Source organism: Paralichthys olivaceus, chromosome 12, assembly GCF_024713975.1.
Source record: "Paralichthys olivaceus isolate ysfri-2021 chromosome 12, ASM2471397v2, whole genome shotgun sequence".
In the NCBI taxonomy this organism is placed as follows: Eukaryota; Metazoa; Chordata; class Actinopteri; order Pleuronectiformes; family Paralichthyidae; genus Paralichthys; species Paralichthys olivaceus.
The window spans coordinates 12,915,716-12,934,013 of record NC_091104.1 but is presented as its reverse complement, the minus strand read 5'-3'; the positions used below and the strand labels follow the sequence as shown (position 1 = coordinate 12,934,013).

Here is an 18,298-nt window from a genome sequence, read left to right as displayed (position 1 = left end):
ATCAGGGTTTAGACTAAAGTTGGCTGAATCTATCATGATCTTTGTTGGGTTGGAAGAAATTTACACTCTTGAGTGTTACATTTGCTTGACTAGTCTAATGTTAAAAATCCATATATGGTATAAATCAGACTGTTGCTTGTGGAGGTATCCAAACAGGATTACACCAGAATAACATAGATAGTCTATTTCCTGCTACCTGCTTATTAAAAAGAAAAAATACTGTGACCTTCCTTTATATGCCAACATCATTTTTCAAACTAAACTTCTTCATGTATTCATATAAATCTCGGGTTACTCTGTTTAACATTATCTTAGATTTGAATTGGTTATATAAATATTTATTTCATTATTGAAAACAATCAGCACATAAACTGTAAGTCACCTAAATATTATTTGATAGTTTTATATATTATAATTTATATCTAAGTTTTTTATTTACAACACTTGCTTTTAGTTCCCACCTGCCCATGGGGGGCATTATTAAGACAAGAGAAACTGTAAGTGTTACCTGCAGTCCCGAAAATAGCCTAAAATAAGGGTTACGATTTGACCAGGGTCAAAGACAACCTGGATCAGAGGTATTAGCAAAACAGAGAACCCATAAACCTAAACATTATGTTATTCTTACACACATGGTGATTATTTCTGTGCTTCTCTTTGTCTTGGCGATTTAATGTTTTTCATGTTGAGAGAAAAACAAAGCCCATGAGTGTGTTGACTGGAGCACTGACTTTGTTGAACTGAAACACAACTGAGTGGTGGATATTACTCATGATACCCAGCTTCATGACCCAGAAGAGCTGCTGCTGTAACAAGTACACCAAACTCTGTCTTTAAACTTTCCTCGCTTAATTGTTTTAAAAAATATATATTTTAAAAGATCTACAATCTGTTATTAATCATTTGTCTTGAACTTGCTGGCTCTGATTCTGGCAATTTAGGTGTCACATCCTGTCCTTTAGGTCATGTTTTTATCATTTCTATAATTCAGTCTTGGTCTCTCCCCATGTTTGATTACCTGCTTCGCCCTCATGTGTTTCACCTGTGTCTCATTATCAGCCCGCCCCTCAGAGTATTTAATCTCAATGTTTCTTTTGTCTGTTGCCAGTTCGTCTTGCTCCTCAGTGACTAGGACACCAGCACTCTACTCCTCTGGGTATGATCTGATTCTTTGTGTTTTTGGACCAGTCTTACTCTGTACTGAGCCTTGGACTGATTATCCCTCTGTCTCGAGTCGTACATTTGAATCCTTTGTTTGTGCCTTGCTGATGGATATGAAAGTTACATAGAGCAAGAACAAGTCAGTGCACCATCGATCTAATTTTAAAGCTGCCATTTTAAGGTAAAAAAGTTGCCTTAAGAAAACACATGGGGAAGCTGAACAGTGCAACAAGTGTGATTATTATCCAACTCATCTCTTTTGAATATTTCAGGATTTAACCAATGCAGCTGTGGCAGCTGAAGCAGAAACAGAGGGTCAGGAAGGGACAGCAGCTAATGAAGAGAGAGATATGGGAGAGGAGGAGGAGGAAGAGGAGGAAGAGGACAGCTGCCAACATGATGCTTTGGGAGAGCCGGCTCGGGCAGAAGTAGAAGGTAAGACTGACAGCGAACGTGGAAATAGAGCTATAGATTGGATGTTATATGGATGGTTCCGAATATTCATTGAAACCTCTCAAAGTTTGTGAATTCGAGAAAAAAAAGAAAATAGATAAGTCAAGGAAAGTGCTTGAATGTATACATTTAATGCAAAAATAATAATCTCACATCTGTGCAACCCCTTTGAGTTGGTTCAGTCCAACCACTCACTGCCACAGCATCATTTTGCCATCAATCCACTCTGCAGCCTTTTTGCAAATATCCCATTTAGCTTAAATGCAGCCATTAGCTGAAAACAAGACACTGGAAAAGTTCTGAAAAGACCAGGTGTTGCATGACCCTGCCTGGTCTACTAGCTATAAAAGACACATTATCCTCTGTCTGAAACTCTTGTTTTAACTCTTGCCTTTTTAAGGCTCTGCAGTCAGCTCTGATTGGCCGGCTGGCTCACTCTTGATTGGTCAGCCGCTTCCATTATTCTTACATCCTACATGTGTAGGATGTAAGAATAATGTATATGTGCTTTCAACCAGCTGCTAGGTGTGCATTATGCAAATGTGTGGTATAGTGGTGACATCAGAATGATGCAGAGATATTGACTTGACTGTGAGGTGCTGAGTGTTCTCTGTGGAGGAGAGGAGCTCCCTTTACTGCAGCGTTTGTGCTTTTTAACTTTGCAGACCTTTGACATACATGAAAAAAACTTTACAAAACACAAGAGGAAAACTGAAAAGCATATGTCATCTTAACTGCAAGCAGTCCACAAGAGAATAACGCAGCGACCATAACAAAGTGCTGACTAGGAAACACTAAGAATAAACTCCCACCCCTGGGAGCTCAGTTAGCAGAGAGTTACTTGTAAGTCAACAGCTCCACTCAACTTTCCCCGAACAACCCATCAGACGCGTCCCTGCCTCGAATAAAAAATCATCCTGAAACTTCTTCCTCTCTCCGTAAGGAGGAATTTTGGAGGCACACTGACTCACCACCTTTGCTTTTACTGTAACTTTGAAATGAAAGTTCCTCATCTCGCGTCGTCCGATGGAACTATTGATGTTTATCTTTTGCTTTTTCTTCACTTCGGTGTCAAAGACCCCTGAAGACATCAAATGCTGGTGAAAGAGGTAGAAGTGGGAGATAAATATTGAGACATTGTGTGTGTAGGGAGGGAGCATGGTGCTCTGGGCATCAGATGAGACTTTAATCATCAGCTGTGAGGTCAGGAATGCATGGAGGGCCTTGAATACATCTATTGTTCAGCTCTGGCGCATCTGAGTTGCAGGTAATCGCAATATCGTCTTTGGTTTTATTTCTCATTGTTTTCTCTCAGCCCTCTGAAAACCACTGACTGTACAAACATTGGAGCGCTGATGACTGACGGCTCCAAATCGCACACGCCGCTCGCTCACACACCGTTTCTGCAGAAAGAAACACATCTTTTGTTCTTTCACAGCCCTTAAACGTTCAGCCCTCAGTCGACTCTGCAAAGTGATTTCCCCCCCGATGTTCTCATCATCATCAGCTTTTGAATAAAATCCTAAACTACAATAATAAAGTGCTGCACTTGTTACTTGACAGTACTTGGTGGAGATGAGCTCCATTTACAGATGTAATCCACTGTCAGTTTAAAAGAGCAAAAATTCCTCTTGCTGAGAAAAAGAATAGATCTTTTCTTCTGTCTGATGTGAGACAACTGGAATGAGGGAAGAGGAGCAGAAAACTGATGTAGCGTTTCCAGTGTTTGGCACTGTTGAATTTACTCACATCTCTGGACTGGAGAGAAAGAAGTGAGATAAAAGTGAGTGTGTCATCACATTGTTTTGCTGAGGGTGATTGGAGCAGAACTGTTATGCAGTGGTGAGCCATGCTTCCTCCCAGCCAACAAGTTTGATCTGGGTTTGAAACTTTCTGTTTAGAGTTTGCATGTTCTCACTGTGCCGGCTCGGGAGGGACCACAGCATGTGTGCTTCTTTGTGAACTCCGCAGAAAAAGTTGAGCAAAATGTCTGGACAAGCTGATTTATTCAGCGTCCAGGAGATTTCAGGTGAATGTTTGCACTTCATGTTTATACCCTGTGATAAACTTGCCAACTGTCAAGTGTTTGGAAAACAAGCTGCAACCATTTTTATGGTGCTATTTCTTCTGCCATTGTTGGCAAAACCTAATATTTCCTTAATATTCATGGGATAAGAAGTGTGGTATTTCTCTTATTTTGAGATTGGCAATGGAGTCTTGCAATGTAACTGATTATTTATCATTGACCGTGGATGTTCATTTCACATCACATTTTGACTGACTCACGCTCAGTATTCTGTGGAAGCCCAGTTAAAATACTTTTAAATGTATCCCCTAACTTAAAGAGCTAATATGAATAAGCTTTTAATACATGGAGCTGAGGCAGAGTGAGAGTTCTTCAAGAGTTGAAATGTTTTTCATAGACGAGTGAGAAGAAATTAATTTGGCATTTGTAATTAAGTCGATATTAAAATGCATTAAGGAAGCATCTACTGTTTATTAAAAAAATCAATACTGTTAATTAAAAAAATCAATAACACATAGACCTGTCGCTACAGTCACATACAGTTATTTATTCTGTTGGTTGGACGAGCTCATGTGCTGCAATGCTCTTGTGATGAAACATATTTATTCGAGCTGTAGACAAGACGAGAGAGGAGGAAGAGAGCAGAAGATAAAAGGAGAGAATAACAAATTCAGACATTAATCATGACAGCTGATTGTGGTCTGCAGCGCCAACATCTCAAATTGCTTCTGTTTCTGACGTTCTCATTAGCAGCACTCTCCTCGTTTTTTGTGCGTCCTTCGCTCTCGCCGTCTTCCTCTGTCCCTCCCGCTTGTTTGGTATGTGACTTGATTTGGAAAGCAACAGTGACAGGGAGCTTGATTTATCACTTTCTTCCAAGAGAAAAACTACTCGCCCCAAAATACAATAAAACACTGTCAGTGACGCTGTAGTTAAAAGGCAATTACACTCGCTCCAGGTTCTCCATCGACATAGATGAAACTCGAGCACTAACGCTTTGATAGTTTTCAACCACACACACAACAAATCCTATCGCCTGACAAGACTGCAGCTAAGTGTAAGTGACATCAAGGCTTGAGCTCATGTAAAGAAAACCAAAGGTGTTTCCGTCTCATGTTAGAGAAAACATCATAGAGATTTGATGTTTGAAGAGAAAAGATTTTAGGAAATTAAAAAAAGTACACAATCATGTTGAAAGAAAAAAATTTAACTTATCGAAAGGAAATGTGTTTTCAGTTGTTGCAAGAATTGCTTAGACATTAACTGTTAAACTGAGAAACCAAGAAAAACACAAGCTGTGAGAAGACCTTAAAGCAACCCTCTGAAGGCTCGTGTCCTGAATGTGGATATAATTGTAAATGCAGCCTCGAGCGTGATTGAGCGCACATCAACGCAACCAACACAATTTTCCTACTGGTGACGAGCGGCGCGGTACAATCTGGATGCAGCACAGCACAAAAAGGAAAAACGAGGTAAATGCATCATTAGCAGGATGAGGAGAGAATCCACAGGCTGGTGACCTTGAATAAGGACAAATCACATCACCTGTAAAAGCCTCTGACACTTGGAAGAGCCAGGAGGAGAATCCAGGGACCGATTCCACAGAGACGATGTGCAAAGAATGCAAATGGTGGCAGCAAGTCTCGATAATTATTGTCCTTGGGACTGTTATATTGTCAATAAATGATTATATCAAGGTTCACTTTTTACATTCAATCCAGTTTTGGTTTCACTTTGTAATTTTGGAAGCCTGTGACATGTACGTCCTGTCATCATCACCTATAGGCGGGCTGTGTCTACCTTGACATTGATTGGTTTGTAGCACAGCGTGCCTCTGACGGAGGAAATTGATGAAACTATTTCTTTTCATGGTATTACTACTACTACTACTAAGAAATTACATGTGAAACCATGAAATACACAAGCTGTGTCTATACTATTTTTTTCCACAGATTAACTTTGTACCCAGGTTTGAGAAATGATGCAGTAGATGGCTTGTACTGTATATTGAAGCCTGACTGAGATACATGGACACCTGCTGTGAATCACTTAACTTTTACATTTACGCTCTGTGCTGCAGCTCCTCCTACAAGGAGCACGACTGCAGGAAACATACATCCTATCTGTTTAAATGATGGAGGAAGTGACAGATAGTAATTCAGCTCTCTCCATCACCACTGCCAGAGGGAAAGGTGACCATGAGGTTGAATTTAAACCACATCTATACATCACAGTCAACACATGAGCTGCTTTTAGATATGTAGGTCCAGACGTTTTCCTGGAATTTATCGGAGGGACTGTATGTGAGAATGTAAATGTCAGAGTCAGTTGCTCTCGTCATTTTCTATAACCTTTCCTGCCTGCCCCCCCCCAGTAAAATGTCCCGTGGGCTTGTTGATACATACAAGTAGAAGATGCAGACGAGGACGTCAACTTGGAAAGAGGAGATTCAAGAACTTCTTGCGAAAAGTTCAGATGGTGACTTCCCCAGCAGAATTAATCATATTTATTTTAGTCTGGAAATGGCTGTTCTTTCTACCTCAGAAATCTAATAAGTGGGAAGGTGCAAGATAAAGGCACAGTCACACACATACAAATGTAGCAGTGGAAAACCGTCTCCTGCTCACTTCCATTCTGTGTGAGAGAGTGGGCGGATTAAATGAAGCACATGTAGCGTGCACAGAGATCAACTTTGGTGAACTTTGACTGGTGGCTTTAGGGCTTCATCAGATAAAAACTAAATTTTTGTGGTTGACCCACCTCTACTGTCACATCCTGCACTGCCCACACTTCACAAGCGATGTTGCATAAATCGTGATTAATTCCTCTGCTTTTGTGTGACTCTGCCCTGAAGCAACACTTCTTCAAAAATGTCTCCGAGAAGAGTGAAAATTTTGAGCTGCAAAGTTGACTCACTATCCATCCACTGTTTTAATCAGCCTGGCAACCAGTTGCAACTTTCTTAAACTTTATTCGAGCCTTTCAAAAAAATAAAAAGAGAGGGAGAAAATGTGAGCTTGACGTGAATAAAAAATCAGCGCCTCCCTGTCTAATTAGCTTGCATGGCTGAGATTCTTCCTGTTTGCTAAGCTCCCTTACAGCCTGGAGGCTCATGAAACATCATGAAATGAGCGTGTCTCAAAAATGTAAAATCATATTCTCTGCGTGAGAAAGGTAGAGGGATGTTTCCGCAGCATGAAAGCAAGGACACAACAGGAAACAGTGTTGCAAGAAGTACATGTTCCTACATTTGCCAGAACATTTCAGAAGCTATGCATTTTAAGAATACAGCTTCGTGTGTGTGTGTGAGAACCATAATAACCTTGGTTAAATGCGTATCGTGTGAGATGGGCTCAATCAACAGGATATCATTCATTCAAATAGTCTGAGCCTTCAGGTGTTTTCACACCAGTGGGGCCGAGCTGAGTAATTGTTGGAGCGGGGGTGCCAATTAGACCTGCAGTGTGAAAGAGCCTGAGCGTGTTTGATAACCTCATATGAAATTCACATCATAGAAACACAGAGGAAGGATACAAAAACATTATCAGCATAAAGCATCTGCGATGGGATAATCCATAGGTTGGTACTGTATAATGAGCTGTTGGCGCACAGTGTCTGAATGGAATGTAATTATTGTCGCTGCTGGGAGAAAACTTACACGGGGAAAACAACCTCGTTTTAATTCCCAGTTAAACTGAGGAATCCATATTTCGGTGCCTAGTAAATGATTGAAGTTGCAGAATCATGAATTTATGACTTTTTCCAGGAAGTCCAGGATTCTTTGTTTCTCTGTCTGTGGCTCACATATCTGAAGGATAGGGCTGAAGGAAGTGCGATGTGACTTTGGTGCAATTTCTACATGTGATACTGTGAATATTAATAAACTCTAAGGAAACAGTGCCTTGCAATGTGTGCAGCAGTGGGGGACGGGGCAGCGTCTTCTTCTTCCTCCTCAGATTAACCACAGGAAACAAGGTTTTCGTGATCAGAAAAAGTTTGCAATACTAACTACTGGCATATTCCAGAAATCTCTGTCTGTTTGTGGCTTTTCAGTATCTCACGAACTGTTCATCTTGTTGGCTTCACACTTGGCATGTGTATTGTTCAAAGTTCATGGAGATGCAGTGTCAAATGTTGTGCTATTTGGGCTCGTGGTACATTCAACATTGAATAAACAGGCGACAAGTGCTCTGTGACTGGGACTCATCAACGTGAGAGATGTTTTCAATCAAAACAACAGATCGTTCAATAACGGCAATGTTGGTGAACGGCTCTTTGTGCAGAGACAATGGCTTCAGATTGCCTTTTCTTACTGTGGCAGTTTTATAGTTTTAGAAAAAAAGCTGCAACTTATTACCACAGACCCGGTGTACAGGTGTAGAACGGGCACTGCATTAAATTATACAAAATATCAAAATCCTTTTTTCTCATCTAGTACATTACAGCTCTGAAGTCATCGGACTGTAACTGATGGGGTCAAAATATCAGCATCTGGCGTCTACACGTAATTTGATGGCAGAGAAGTAAATGTTTATCTTGCTGTTAAGCTGCGTGTTGTGTTAGTTAAATGATCACAACAGCCAATTTAAATCACATTGTGCACAGCCTGCCGACAGTGCTGCTGTTTTCTTACAAATCAAATTAAATGGATCTAAATGAGTATTCACAGCATTTGCCTCTTACAATCAACATTTGCACTGGTGCTTTGGCAGAAAGCAGAAAGGGAAGAGGAGAGAGACGGACATGGATTTAATTTTAATTCAATGTACATCTTTTCAGTCCCTTAGAAAATCATTGAAGTACCCGATGAAGTGAGATTTTTTTTTTTTTTAATGAGCAAATTAAACTATTTTCACAATTTAATTATAAACACAACAAAATCTGTCATTATTTGTGATCTTTTTTGATTTAGTCTAAAAAGATAAAACTGACAGGAACTGGTCTGAACTTCACTGTATACATGCTCGCTGTTTACCAACTAGCAGCCTGTACCTGAAACAAATTAAACCATTTTCATGTTTTCACAGCTGAATTTTAATTATTTTAGAAGAACAAATTGTTCCTCGATCAGTGTATCCTAAATTATTATTTTTTCCTTGGCCCAGGCAACGGCCATGATCAGAGGTGTTGTTTTTGGCTCATTTATCTGTCCACATGATCATGCGTTCATTTGTTAGTCCCGTTTCTCCCCCAGAATTTCTTAAAATATGGCATAAACAACACTGAAGTGATGTTTTGACATTTTAATATCCAGAAGATCAAAGTTCAGCTTCACTACCACATAATGTTCTGCAAATTTAAAAAAGAAATAACTAAGGATCAGGGAGGTTGTGACTATATTTCACATTTTGGTGGATACTGACTTTGTTCCTGCCTTGAAATGTTGAACTAGAAATTCAATACATTTCTATAAAATTCCTTCAAAGTCTTCACTACATATTATTATCTGGACGGACATGGATATAAACTTCAACTTGATTACCACAAGATGGTTAACAAGGGAAAAGAATTAAGAAAACAAGTAAAATATCTCATGCATCAGAAAATATTTAGAACGAGGACTCAACTGCTGCACCTACAAAGAATAAGAGAGTGGGTACCGGTGCACAGAGGCTCCAGCAGTGTATTTTTGATGGTTTTGGTTCCATCCCTGTGGTAATTATGACCGTTTTTGGCTCTTTGAGACAAATCAGTCTTTCTTTCAATGTGAGCAAACACAACCTTTCATAGACGATGATTTTGGCAGCCCTATGAAACCCAACCCCGTCTTTATTTTGGTGTGAGGTAAAGTGAGTGGCATCCATGCAGACATCCAACACTGTTTGTTTGTGTTTTGGTGAATGTTAGCAGATGTTTGTTCCTCACATCTGTTCAGGACTTTGTTCCTTGCTTCTTGTTTTGTTGAAGTTGAGTCAGAGCCTTTATACAGACCTCAGGATGATGAAGAAGAACAGTAGCTGTTTGTTTTAGTTTCCTTCAACCTGGAACTTCATGCACACAAACATGCACAAACACATGCATACATTATTCTTCAGCTGTGTTCACACCTGCACCGCTCTCCTCTCGGTCCACGCCAAAGTAAAAAGTGATTCATTATTTTCGTTTGGCTTCAGATGGTCCAGGGCTCAGACTGTGTACAAACAAACATGGGGCAGTAAACACAGCGTCACGTACACTGAGAGATAAGTCTTAATTGGATAGTTTTGGTGACCTGTCATTCTGCGCTGCACAAACCCGCTGGGCACAGTCAAAACAAAGTCTGATTGACAGAAACTCATGATGCACTTATCTGCGCTGGAAGGATTTATTTACTGTCTGGTCTTCTGTCCTGCAGAATAAGAGCATGAGCGTCAACTGCAAATACAATATGCATCCATCATAAATAACAAAGCAGGATGGAACATGATGTGGAGAAAAGTTCAGTGAAGAGAGACGCCACATAACTTTGCTTTCATTGGATGCAACACCAAATGGCAGCAATGTGGAAAACCTCACTACTGGCCAATGTATGATGTTTTGACACTGGGGGTGGAAGTGAAGAAGCACAGACCGTAACAAGAGCAAGGAGACGAATTATGGATAAGGCAGTTTAAGGCCTTGTGTGTTCGTCTATGCGATCCTCGTTTTACAAAACATCTCCGTCCGGATGAGGTGCCACTAGGTGGCGATAAGGTGTGCATTGATGATCCTTCATATACCGGAGAAGAATATTATGAGCTTGCTCAGTGAGCTTGTTGTTTACTGGCGTGTTCTCACCACATAAAGCAATATGTGCCAAGGAAGCAGTTATATCATCATTTCCCAAACTCTGTTTTCAATCTGTACACAGAAACCAGAGTTTTAATCTTTTCAAATAGGTATTCTCTCTATATATATCTTTTCAATATATTAAAATATGACACATTTTATGAAAATCCTTCTCTACATTTGATTGCATTTTTTGTTTGATTTCCTGGCGACCCTTTGCATGATAAATCACATCAATATTCAATGTTCAAAGTGCCATTTCTTCTCCTAAAGCCCGGGACTTATGGGATAAGTCCACTCTGGTGTTTTTCACACAGAGAAATTATTATTGCAGAAGCTGCGTTTTCAAACAATAGTATTAGGCTGAATTTAAGGATCTTGATTGTACGTGTGAAGGGAGCAGAGCAGAACACTTGGGTTTCACAGATTGCATCATCCTCATGTAGGCCCTCAAAGTGTCAAGGTCTGGCTCTTAACGGCTGAAAGCTGTTCTAGGCAATCTCACTGAAATAAGGTGCATTTTAAATTTGTCTTAATTCCTCAGAAGTTTAAGAGAAGACAGAGCTTTTATCTGACAGCAGCGTTGGTGTGACAGCGGCGCCGCACAGCCAGCTTTGAGTCATCGTGATGGCCAAATAATCAGGTAAATAAGACGCGTGGGACACAGAAGCCGTCTTTGTTCACCTCTGCAGTGACCGGCTGTTACACAAGCTTCTCTTTCGCCCACTGAAAGATCTTTACATCTTTTTAAATGACTGACGGGTCTTTGAGGTTACCGGTGACCAGGTGGGTGAAGTTGGCAGTTGTCCATTAATTCATATTAAACAGCTTGTTTATGTTTGATTGAAGTTGAGAAAGATCATGTGGGAAGCCGTGATTTGTTTCCACACACGGTTCGCCACACAGCACCGGGTCTCTTTCGGGGAATTCATTCATTCGGAAGCGTCTCCCCCGGCTTGTTTATCGAGTAATTAATTAGAGCTCCGCAGGAAGTGGTGACTGGGGTTATCATTGTTTTTCTTGTTTGAGGCATCACATCCTCGCGTAACAAAATAAATGATACGCCACAGAGAATCATGCACTGTGAAAGGCCTGGAGGAAAGTGATAAAAGAAAAGCTCTCACCCCCCTCCCTCTGCAACACTGTGCAGAGTCATTCTGCATATTAAAAAAAAACTATATTTTATAAATGATATCTATTTTTCAGGCGATGTGATGTGTTTTTATCTAGCAGGTGAACAGGTGAGCATTGAAATCCCAAACATTTCAGTCTCACTCCTTGCTCTCTTTCTATAGTGCACAAGGTTAACTACAGTTCGTCCGTCTATCAAAGGCACACACTCAAGAGGTTCAGGCCAGGGGCACCTTTGAGGTTTGTGAAGGGGGGGAAGAGGAAAAGTGCAGACGCTCAATGTTCTATAGTTGGTTTAGTGCTAAAAGTCTTTTAAGAGCACTCACCTTGTCTTTCTCCGCAGTTGTGTAATAAGAAAACGTTTTTTTTTATCTTTGTAAAACCATCTTGTTTGACTACTAAAATGATTGAAGATATAAAATGTAATTAATATGTGTTTGTAGATAAAGAATAAAATTAACACAGAAATTGTATTAAAGTCAACTGTACAATACTGTACCTATTACTTCTAGGTCAGCTGCCTTTCTAAACCTGTTACGGGTTGTTTGTTTGGCCTGTGGTGATGCTGCATGAGGTGCAGCTTTTCTTTCTGAAACCGTAAAAGTGGCCTCCAGTAAGTGAACTATGGTAAGTGGAGACCGGCTTCAGGATCCTGAAACTGCAACACTGCAGCTGGACAAAGAGCTGTTCACCTGTTTATTCAAAGTTCAGTGAAGCTCGACTCTGAGCTTGAGTAACTTCTACAACACTGGTCAAGTGTTTATTCAAACCTTATTGATATTGAATGATTGATTTGTCCAAAGTGTGAATGAGATAAGATGAACAGTTCTTGAGATTTGCTGCTATATACAGACAGACAGCGATTTCTGGAGTTTGTAGACAAATTAGTAATTTGGAATGTGGAAACTAAAGCACTATTGTGAGACGTTTGTTTTTGAGCTCATCGTTGCCCCTTGTTGATATTGAGGGAAAACCACCACAAGAACATATTGATCTCTCTCTTTATGGTTTGGGTCAGGACTCAGGGGACAGTAACGACCCCATTTCTGCCTCAAGCACTTGGTTTAATGCTGAAGTGGGAACATCTCCAAACAATATGTCTATTTTTACCAGAGGAATGACTGTAAGGTTTTCCTCATGTGGCTGTAGTTCACAACATGTACTGTACACAGCTTGAGCTGCACAAAGAATCAACTCTCTGCAATAAAGTCACAACTAATTGTAGGAGAAAAGGACAGTTATTATAGATTTGCAGATCAGTGGCTGCTGCAGAGCTGCTGTCACCGAACATAAAAAGTGAGAGGGGTGGAGTTTGATCTGTGCTGCTGAGGGCAAGCCAAAACATTCAGGCAAAGAAATGCAGGAGCTGCTGATTAAAAATTCAAGCAAAAGCCAACTGTCATTTTAAATGGAGGAGCGGTGAGGTCTGTGGTTCTGATTTCTCCCTGGACAGATGATGTCATGTCACCTCCATCATCCAGGACGTAATGAAACCACAGGACCTCCCCTCAGTTTTATAATCAAACACATGTACAGAGGATAAATTGCGCAAATTGTCCAGATGTTAAAATCAAAATGTGATGATGGCAAAGACATTAACTGTTGTTTTCGGTTCATTTCAGTCTGAATCTTCTGAATCCACCACCTGCAGCATCTGACACATTTTTAATAAGACAGTCATCTCTTCCTTTCCTCAATGTCCACTGATCAGCAGCCACTTAATTTCCTGTTGGGTGAATACACACACACACACACACACACACACACACACACACACACACACACACACACACACACACGAAAAAGTCCTTTTCACATGCAGCATTGAATTCTACTGCGTATCTAGAGAATGCATAAAGATTGTTCAGTAAACATGAAACATCAGGAACCCTAATGTATTTACCTTTTAGATTCAAAGCTTATTGAAAACGCCTTCTCGTAAAGTTTGCATGTCATGTTTTGCATGTTTCAACAAATATATATTCTAACTAAAAGCATTATAAACATTATTGAAATCAAAAAGAAGACATTTAGGGACATATTACTGTTTTCAGTTGGCGGAAATATTTTATTTAAACTGACGATGCTGGCACTAACCTGATCTGAACTGACACTAAAGATGATTTGTAATATCTTTTCCAAGAATTTTGACAGACACACAAGTATTAGCCACTCAAAAAAGAACAGATAAAAAGTACGTAGTGCTTATATAATTACCAGAATCAATTGTAGTTGAAATTCACATGACATCGTTCATATCATGAGTTAAATGAAATATTCTTCAACATTGTATCTGACCAAACTGAGCATTTCCGACACGGTGAATAGAAGCACTGCAGCGTAATGTATATACAATAATATACAATAATGTTTTTTTAATTACATATAAAAAAATACAAATTGTTCCTTTATCTTTGGATTCAAGTTGTAAATGAGTATTTTTCACTTGACCATGTTTTAAAAATAAAATCAATCAGTCAATCGATAGCAAAGAACAATCAGTGTTAATGGGACTTCATTGTTCAGGACAGTTTGTCATCCTTGCCTGAGTGTCAGCACAACAAAGGAAGATCCTAATGGAGGAACCCAACCCCCATCAACACCCATGCATAATTCCCTGGGGGGGGGGATAACCCCATCTCACATCACCCACATAGTTTAATTAACCAATTTAACCCGGACCAATCACAATCACTGAAGGGTTAAAACGTCTCTCACACGTCTGTGTTAAAAATGTTGGAACATTCCTGTATATGTGTATAAAATGTTAAATAACTCTACCCAGTGTATAGAAATACACACACACACTGTAGACCAGGAATTCTTCTGCAAAACAAAAGTGGATGGATTGTAAAACTAATAAAATATAATTGAATTCAAGTTGACCCTGATCCAGTTTTCAGTTGCCTGAGGGCATGCATGTTTTGATCTACACAGTAGGAGGCTTTACTTTGTGCTTTCACTCGTTAAATAAAATATGGAGAGACAGGAAATGGGCCGTTGAGATTTTATGCTCGGCTTAAAGTAATAAAAATGTTATTGACTTGATCCTAGAGTGGGGCAGCCCGTCCATTACTGTACAGATCTGACTGGACCTGAGTGGAATTTTGGTCATGCAGTGGAATTCATGGCCTTGGTACTGCTTGTTGTAGTTTATTCACTATCCAGCTACTTTAATGACTGCCAGGCCAGATATCCAATACAGTCCAGTACAATCCTTATTCCATATAACTTTGCTATTTGAAATATGTTTATATCAAGAATGAAATTTGTTGTTTCACAGGTTATAAATATTTCATGATGTAGAAAAAAGAGCCTGGGGAGCAGAAAATATGAAAAAGACAGAATACAGACAGAGCTTCTTCAGCAGCTGCAACTTATTCATTACGTCACATTCGTGTTTCACTATTCCAAACCACTCAAGTGTTTTTTAAACAGAATGTACAATTCTGTTTTTTTTGCCTACTTGACTTTTAAAGCTTTGGTTGGATTTACTCACTAAGATCTGTATAAATAATTTCTGGTCGGCTCAAGACAAGCCCTAAAAAAAGAAAAGAAATCTGCCTGCCTTCACACATGGACGGGCTGTTGTCAACTGTCCAAATGTTAATTGACCAAATAGCTTGAATCAGAGTCATTCCACACATTTTTTGATGCTCAGAAAAACGTATTTTTCAGCTACTCCTTGTCCTACGACTATATACTGGAAAATGTTTCTTGAGCGAGTGCAATAAACTGCAATACCCCATGCTGCCACTAAACCAGAATCCCCTCCTCTCTTCTCCCATGCTCTCATCCTGCCAGCGTGGTTGGCATCTATACATCATTAGACCCGCTTGTCAGATGGTTGAGCTGTTTCAGATAGTCCCTCCCCAGACACCGTTCCAATGTCAGGATTGATGGGAGCTGACAGTTTTCAATAACTGTCTGAAACCATCAGTCCGTCAAGCTTACGCTGTGATTGGCTGAATGCCTCTTAGAGAAGGTGAATGGAAAGTGAGGGTTTCAACTTTTATGTCAAGCTTTGATTTTTTTTTTGGTTATACATACAAAAAACAATCCAGCAGTGGGTGTCAAAGTGGGGCAGCATGCAGGAGGCAAGACATACTGTATGAGTTCAGCTGCAGAAATCACATGTTTTTGTTTACAGCACATCAACACCAGTTTCAGTCTCCAACGCAGGTTTGAGACGCCAACTACACACCCACTCGCTCGCCCAGTCTTGAATTCTGCGGACAGTGTCCTGCTCCAATCTCACTGGACGTTTTGAGGGGCCTTGCAGGAAAAACTCCGGAGAATGTCCAGAGCAACTGAGTCTGACATTTGCGTTCTCACATGCAACCCCTCCGGAAAATATCATGCGGCTCTCTAGAGTTTGGTGCATGTCTGGAAGCAGCATCAGTGTGTGAACAAGTGAATGCAACACTATGAATACCTCAGAGGAAAGCCTGTCCAACTCTCTCCCCACATTTGTTCATTTACTGTCGACTTTTCACCCTGACTTCAAATGTCGCCCTTTGGAACAACTGTAAACACGTCGTCCCTCAAATGGGGTCAGCAGCACGTTGAGTAAGCTGCTTCGTTTCAACCGCATCTCGACCTTTACAACAAGAAGCAGCAACTTCTCACATGTTTTTCCCCCCTGGATTTTGCCTGTCAGGCTATATATAGGCCTGTAGTTTGTGCAGCTTGTTGTAGCTGTTGGCAGCCTGAGAGGAACATTTGCAGACATTACACAGAACAGAAAAAAACACCCTGAGCCTTCTCGGCATATTTATTAGGAATTATAACGGTAGTGGAATGCTAATACGCATAATTATTTTGAGCAGAGAGGCAAATCTAATATCATTAAGGCTTGTGTCTTAAATAAACCTTATAAACTTCATCTTTTTTTTGTCTATTCTAACAATCTTGCACTTTTCTTAACAGTGTTACAACGTGCTCCACAAGGAAGAAGTAACAGCGGGGAAGTAGATTAAATACAATTTTTGTCCATTCAGGGGAGAGGTGGCGCCTGGCTGGAAGATGGAGGCAGGACATAACATGTAATTGAAATCACATGTTTTTGACCGGTGCTGGACCTTATCACCAAAAGCTCTTGGATCTCATTTACTTTCTAATTTGACATCTTCGTTGGTTTTGTCTACTTTTGTATAAGTTTGTTTCAGTTTCGTGTCCGTCTGTGTCAGAAGATTCATCAACACGTCCACTGGCTTGCTGGGAATTTTGACATCAACCACTCCAGAAAATTGAAGGTTTGAAAGCCTCCTAATCATCTTCTGATAGCACATCGTTCATAGTATTTGGATTCTTTGCAGAACAATTAAAAATAAATAGACAGGTGTTTTTCTTGGTCCAGGTGTAGTTTATTATCTTGTTTGTCATGAGTCATTTAGGCCTTCAGTCCTTCTCTCAGGTCTAATATATTTGAAGCTGCTGCTGATTGCTCTGCTCATGCCCACAAAACTTAATGACATATTGAGACAGTGTGATTCGGTGAATCAGTCACAGTGTCTTATTGGCAGTACAGATCTTCAGCTGTGCATGACAAACCTGCCACAGAAAATAACTAATGCTCACTGGAGGCCTGGACTTCCTTTACATCCCTCATACTCAATAACAGCAGGTTCCACTGACTGTCGGATTTTCTCAAAATGAATTGAGCCTGGTGTAATATTTCTAAAGATTGCTGGATTTATTATATGTTACAGTGGTCGGTGGAGAGATATAAATCTTTAAATGTCACCACTGAATTAAGCGGCACCACAACAATCACATGCCTGTTGAAATTTTTCATACGTGACCTAGAATCTACTGGAGGATGCTGCATGAGACTCTGAAGCTCTTTTCATACAGAGATCTACCTTTACCTTTACCTTTACCTTTGCATGTTCGCCCTGAACCACACCAGCTGGCATTACGTACACATTTAGATGCAGATGTTCCAGAATCCAAGACCAAACAACATCCTGACTCTTTTACACAGACATCAATCAGCTCCGTGACAACCTCCACTGCCGTATTAAGGTTGAACAACATTGCCCCCCTCCATTCCTTGTTTGTACATTGTTTGTACATTTCATGAGGCGGTGTAACTCTACCTACACATTCATTAATGGAGAGAAGATTGAGATTGTTGAGGCTACCATACATTCATATTGTTTATGAGGTGTTTTGAACTATTTATCATGCAAAAAGTTGCTATTTTAGGATCTTTAATAATTTTCTGATTTTCATAGACTAACAAAAAAAGACAAATTAATCAGTAATGACCTTAGTTGCAGCTTTAATCAAAACATTCAGTTAGTGTAAGTCCAGTGTTGTGATATGATAAGTGCCACATCCTGAATATCTGTTTATTCTGACAAAAACAACCAAATAACGAAATCCTAGTACACATAGTTTTAAGCTGTAATTATAACTTAATTATTACAAATCTATACCAGAACTGTGTTACACATATTTAATGTATAATAATAGTAATTTTTAAGTTTTCTATTGTAAAAACAAATTACACACATTCAGAGTACAGAATAGAATAGAATGGAAAGCCTTTATTTTATTGGATGATTAAAAAAACATAAGAGTCCTGCTTAGGGCATAAAAGTTTCATATATAGAGTTGCTGAAAAACAAATGAAAGTTTCATAGTCAGCATCGCACGATCCCCAGTAATTACAGCACAGTTGGGTAAAATAAAATATAGTTTCAGAAAAAGCGGACTGGTGTGTGTGTAAATGAAAATCTAGTTATTTCTGTTCATGGTGACATTTGTTTGTCT

General features: G+C 39.8%; 1 long non-coding RNA gene across 5 annotated transcripts; it reads left to right on the top strand.

Moving 5' to 3' along the window:
* Positions 1–1,118: 1,118 nt before the first annotated feature.
* Positions 1,119–16,851, top strand: LOC109628028 (uncharacterized). 5 transcript variants are annotated; one of them, XR_011244747.1, is made up of 4 exons: positions 1,119–1,342; positions 1,434–1,596; positions 16,519–16,563; positions 16,677–16,851. It is a non-coding gene; the product is annotated as an uncharacterized lncRNA (long non-coding RNA). The 5 variants fall into 5 exon arrangements; XR_011244746.1 differs by having other exon boundaries at positions 16,448–16,563; XR_011244743.1 differs by lacking the exons at positions 16,519–16,563; positions 16,677–16,851 and adding exons at positions 2,764–2,817; positions 2,930–3,149.
* Positions 16,852–18,298: the final 1,447 nt, after the last annotated feature.